This window comes from Castanea sativa, chromosome 5, assembly GCF_040712315.1.
Source record: "Castanea sativa cultivar Marrone di Chiusa Pesio chromosome 5, ASM4071231v1".
Classification (NCBI taxonomy): Eukaryota; Viridiplantae; Streptophyta; class Magnoliopsida; order Fagales; family Fagaceae; genus Castanea; species Castanea sativa.
This window is the reverse complement of record NC_134017.1, coordinates 18282345-18288879: the sequence shown is the minus strand read 5'-3', so window position 1 is coordinate 18288879 and position 6535 is coordinate 18282345.

The window sequence follows — 6535 nt, the reverse complement described above, 5'->3', positions numbered from 1 at the left end:
TGTTGCCCCTCCACTTGAGCCTTGGTAGTTTTGAGTCAGGCCTCGACACTATTTCTCTCTCTCTTTTCGTCTGCCAATTTTTTGGCTAGATCCTCGTTCTCTGCCACGGCATGGCCTAAAGCTTTCTCAGTTTCAACTCTAACCTGGAATTCAGCCTTGGCCTTGTTCTGACTATCCTCCACCCACTTCTCAGCAACAAAAACCTCTTGAATGGCCTGTGTTGAAATGTTGAACAAGCGCATTATGGTAGAAACAACATAGAAACACGTATGAAAGATTTTATGCAGAAAGATAATAAGAATAGTGAGATAGAAGTAATTAGAGGACACATACCAAAGTTAAGTCCCTTTTTAGGGAGAGGAAAAGGTGTGGCTGGCTCATATCCTCTAGAGCCTCCATGTCCTTCGGTAGAAGAAAAGGCTATTCCAGAGCATTCGCCAAGTGATGGGCATGTCCTCACTGGAACTCCCTTATGCTGGAATGGCAAGGAATTGGAGCCCCATCTAATTCCAGTGCAGGGGACCAATTGGCCTGCGCGCGGTGCACCTCGGCCTAGCCATGGCTTTCCCCACTTTCTACAGAAGAGGCACGTGTTCCACCCCTAGCAACTTTTTGTTGTTGTTGTTCAGCTTCTTCTGTTGTGCCATTTCTGTCTCCTCGGCCTCATTTTTCCTTTTCTTTTTAGGGTTAGGGACAGGAATCTTGGATTTGGAGGGAGGAGGAGGTGGTAGCAACTTGGGAGGGGGTTGAGGTCCAACTGTACCCTTTTTGGTAGCTTGTATACCCTTCTTAGTCATCAGCGATCTTAGGCTGGACATCTCTTCTTCCTCGGCACTAGTATCAACTTGCGCAATTACTAAGCCCTTTATACCAGAATTCTCAGTAGGCTCGTTTTCTTCGTCCGAGATGGTAACAATATGGCTCTTTATAGGTTCCTCTGCTTCCTCAAGCTGAAACTAATCTATTTCTTCCTCAAGAGATAGACATGGAGATGTGGGCTCTTCTTGGATGATGGTTACTACAGGTCGCACTGGGAGTGTGTACAAGATGACAGAAGGGTCATCCGGTAGATCGTATGGGGCGAGAAAGCCAGGCTTAGAAACGTCAATCTTTTTATGTCTCTTGTCGCCCGCAATGATTGCGTTGTCGATCTCCTGGTAGACGTTTGACAGAGGGTTGTATCCTAAGATAAGATAAGCATCCCTTACTTGCAAGTCCTCGTTCACAAACACCTCGGATCTCAAAACTCTGTTAAGATCCGAAATGCTGGCTTCGCTTAGTCGGGGCGATACGTGTTGTTTGTCTGCAAAAGACATGTCCGAGAAGCAAAATATGGTTAGACCCATAATAAATATTGAATAAAGAGAATATTAAAATATGATGAATCTGAATGATAAAGCTCGAAGATCTAAAACTCAGGTCAAAAAATCTAAATCCTATGGTGTCACACCTGGTTTCCCCTCTTTGACTGGGCAATGAGGTCCGTCGTACCATCTCCCGGAGGCAATTAGGTAGTCGTCTTTCATTCCTTTGTTAGACTTAGACTTGGGAAGGCATGATATGAATCTAACAACGTTGGACCTAGACTTGAGGTAGTAGCCTATGTTTTTCAGTTGGTGGCACTCATACATATGGACGACATCGCGCCATGTGAGGTTCAAACCCATTTGCTTATTAAGAGCATTAACACAACCTAAGACTCTAAACATGTAAGGTGTACACTGGTCGGGGCACAATCTATGGTTACGCAGGTATTCACCGGTAACATTTTTCATAGGAAGCTGCATTCCACCCTCTAAAAAGGCGATTATAGGAATGACAACTTGTCCTTCTTTCCTAGAGTTGGCTACGGCTTCTGGGGGGCAATACTTTAAACCCACTTCCAGAGGAATGTGGTATTTAGCTCGAAAACCCTCCATGCCGGTGGGTGTGTCTATTAAACACTTGAATCTACCCATTTGATCGGGATAAAAGTGGGGATTTAGGGAGAGAGATAGTACGGTTAGTAGCCGAGAAGAAATGAATTTAAGAGAGTGTGAGTACTTACGGGAAATGAGTGGACGATTCTTCGCGAACTTCTTCAGCGAAGAGAAAAAGGAGAGAGATTGTGGATTTGATCGATTGTTGGAGTGATAGGTTTAATCGTGGTTTCCTAGGCATTTTTGATATATGGGAAACGGCATTAAAAGGAAGTTATCCCGCCCAACTTCTGAAGATGGACCCAAGCCGTTGGATGTATATCTCACTGTTGAATGTGGAAGACAGGGCATTGCCTGCAGCAATTAATGCGGGCGTTATGGGTTTAATAACATTGGGTGAAACGATATTCTCACATGTCATGGTTTTAGAAGCATGTGAAGGTTCTGGTGTTAGGTCAAAACTTCGTTTTTCCCCTCGGATGGGGAGAAAAACCAAGGTTTGAGGGGCTATTGTGGGGTCAGATTGTTTAAAAAATGTTCATGGGCCTTGGGCCAGGTTCAGGGTACTAGTCTGTCCGAGCAAAACCCTAAAGCCCATGAGCGGGTTATTTGTAAAAAGGTTAGAAGGGCTTGTCCGAGGAGGGGCATCTCTTCGGCTAGGTCAGGTACAGATCGGATAATATGCTAGGATGTTTAGAAGGAGATTCTAGGAGGTCTGGTGTATGATGATTTGTTCTACAAGAGAGCAGAGAGGGAGAATGGATAGGAAATATCTTGAGGAAAGCTGCTACCACCGCATTAAAGACTCTACACCTACCTCTTTGGCCGCATTAATGGGGAAATGACCTCTGAACAATAGTGACCAGCCTTACAGCAATTGTTTGAAGACTTCAAGAGGGTGGCGAATGGGACAAGTATCCAAATTGATGATTTGTGCTACACGTGGAAGATGCAAAAAAGAAGAAGAATGATATAAAAGAACGAAAAAGGAATTAGAGAAGGGGGAGGAAAAAGAAAGAAGAAACGGAGAAAGGAAGAGAAAGAAAGTACTGTACGCATAATCTTTAATTTTAATCTATTGTTTGAAGAAGGAAAGGCGATATAAGACATCCTCGGCTTACGTTCGAGGAGAATTTCTGTTACTTTATCCATCAATTGTGTAGACAGTGGCAATCTAGCCCACCAATCTATTGTCCAATATCCATAAAACCTAGGTTTCGAGCTCACGCTCTACAAATTTGATTGTCTAAGGCTTTTTGGGCCTGAACCCATCATGAGGTTGGGTTCGGGTGCAAATTGTGCACTTACAATAGTGATCTGAAAATCTAAAGATGAGAGTCATGGTATAATAAAACTATTATCCATAACCATTCCTATATTTATTAAACAAACAAAATTTCAACCACAGTAAACTTCAAAAAAAAAAATTTTTGATAAGAAGTTGTTTTCATTTAAAACAATAATTTTAAGTTGTGAATAATTTGATATAAGCAAAAAAGAAAAAAGGAATTTATTTAAAATCAATTACCATAAAAAATCAATTTGTTAGCATTAATTACAATTTTTTTTTTTCCTGTTGTACTGTAAAAAATCAAGTTGTTATTTGTTAGCTTTTTTTTAATCCAAAAATTTGACATTTATCCAAAAAGAAAAATTAAAACAAAATATATTTGAAAAAAAAAATAGATAAAAAATCCTCCCCGTGTGTATATCCTCCCTATGAAATTGGCTTTTTTTTTTTTTAATTCATGGGATCAATTACACTTTTACGCCACAACTACACATTTTAATAGTTTATGCTTTAGATTTTTTTTTTCTTTCTATCCTATTATTTTCGGCTTTGTTGATAATATTTAGATAGACACACTTGTAGATTTAATTGTATGGCACCAACCAACTATATTTGCTCCTCAAAGAAAAAAAAAACCAACTAAATACATGTAGTGTAGTAATAAAAAATAAGATAGTTGCTACTTTTTTTTTTATAATACACCATACGTCAAAAAATAAGAATTAGATGGATTAGATGAAGAATTTAGATTATAATACACTACACTTAAAAAATAAGAATTAGATGGATTAGATGAAGAATTTGGATTATAATCAAATTAAGATTTTTATCAACTTAGAAAAGAAAAAATTATATATATTTTTTAAATCTAAAAAAAATTCTACAATTTGGTAAATCCACTGGGTGCAACTACAACTTCTAAACCCAACTTTTATTATATAGAATATGATATGTAGATTAAAGTCAATGTTAAAAGAAAATTCAATTAGATTCTATATTATATTCTAATTGTTGTCTAATTTTCACGGGTCCTATCTAAGGTCTTTTTTAATTTTTGCTCTAGGTGACTTAATGTTGTGCAAAAGATAAAGAGTCTAATAAAAAAAGAAAGAAAGAAAGAAAGAAAGAGTAAACTCATGTATATATATATATATATATATATATATATATATATATATATATATATATATAAAATAAAATATAAAAAAAACTAAAATTAAAAGAGAGAGAGAGAGAGAGAGAGAGAGAGAGAGAGTAAAACTTATCCATGACTTGAAAAATGTCTAAATATTACACTAGGTATAATTTGAACCCATATATGTGTATAATTGTAATTGTTTTTAATTGTATCGTGCATATGCGTGGGTTATATGCTAATTAGCTATTAATAACCGAGAAGTCTATTTTTCTTGGCTTAATTCAGTGAAAAGTTTGTTTGTATTTTGTTTTCTTTTTAATGTACATATCTTTCCGGGGCTTAAGTGTATTTGAGGTGGATGAACTTGAGCCTCTCCCTCAACTTTGGAAAGCTACATGAATCAGATATATATCAACTTAAAGGCAACTTAGCTAGCCCGTGACATCCACGTGGCAGGTGGTCTGGATGAGAGTGCTGACTATGTACCTTGCGATAACCACATGACCTTAGGGCGAGTCCAGTTTGTGAGTTGCACGATCTTTGCATTATGCTTCTTGGATTGCACCTGACCAATATATTTTTCTACAAGTACACACACAATTGTGAGGCATGGTAAGGGCTAAGCAAACCCTATAAATCACAGGAGAGATATCCAAGAAAAGCCACATTGAGTGTAAGAAAAGAGAGAACTTTTGTTTTGAGAAAAACACATTTCATCCTCTCTTTTCCATCTCTTTCAATATTTGATTGAGATTTTGTAATACCTTTCCTCATCCATAAACATAGACCTTGTGAGTGAGAGAAAGCTTATGGAAACTTGAGAAGCCACATTCAAATCCAATCTCTATTGGTGGTGTTTTCATTGGTGCCTCAATGGAGGTTCTCTAAAAAGCTAGATGAAGAAAAGACTTCATGAAGTTAGTTACTAGCTGGAGCTTGGAGGGCTCAAGTACATAGGGAGAAATAGACATGGAGGGTTTATGTTCATCCATGTATTGCAACTATTCATTATAGTGGAGATTTCCAATGAGTGGTCAGGAGAGAGGTTTTTAAGCCCAGTACTCGGGTGGTCGGGGGAGATTTTTAACTATTCATTCTTTTTTCTTTTCTTTTTTTTTAAATTGAGATAGGGCTCTAGCATAGAGTATGTGTGTGAAGCTCTCTCTTAAATCCTGACCCTTATCCCTCCATACCCTACAAGCACTTATATTTATAAAGTGACCGTCATGCCTAGGATCCTAGGTGCGGTGGGGTAGAAAGCAAAAGCCCAAGAGAATTTTTTTTTTTTTTTGGGGTGATAATTCCATAGTTGAAGGGGATGTGGACATATTGCAATTGCAAATAACCAGTACCAGTAAGTTGGGTACTACATCAAGTTCTCATAGACTATGTGGACATTGTTTTTGCCGATGGTCCACGGTGGGCAAGAGATAGCCTAAATTCCTTGAAGTTAAGGGTATTATTCATAAGCAGCAGCTATTACCTAGTAGAAGTACATCAGGGATCACTCGTTTAAAAAAAAATGTGAAAATACTATTTTCATCCCTACATTTTCACCACATTCTCACTTTAGTCTCTACTTTTTATTTTTACCGCTTTTAGTCCTTATTTTAAAAAATACATTTCATTTTGGTCCCCACCGTAGTCTCAGTAACAATAATATCCTACGTGGTAAACGGATTGCTGTGTTGGCACACAAAACGCTTACATGGCCATTAAAATAATAATAATATTTGTTATTTGGCATTTAAATAATGTCATGTCAGCATTTTAAATATTAAAAAAAGCCACATCAGAAAAACAATTATAACAAAATTCTAAACTTATGATTTTTTAAAATTAAAAGAAAATAATTAAAATAAAATTTTCTTTTCTTTTTATTATTTTGTTGGAAGAACATGAATTAAGAACATGATTGTTCTCAAAAACAAAATTTAAAATTTTACTTTTTTCAGTTTTAAAGATTAATTTTTGTTTTAAAGATTAATTCTCAAGCCGAAACTAGCCCGGGGGATTGGAACTAGCCCAAATCCTGTGGGTATGGGCTTGGCCCAACAATAAGTGTATCAGGATCTGGAGAGGAGCAATGTTCGGTGAATTTGCTAAGTGTTCGGTCACATCTCGGCCCACTATTGACCGATAAGACAGTAGGAAATCAACAAGGAAGTAAAGAAGTTCAGATCAGCC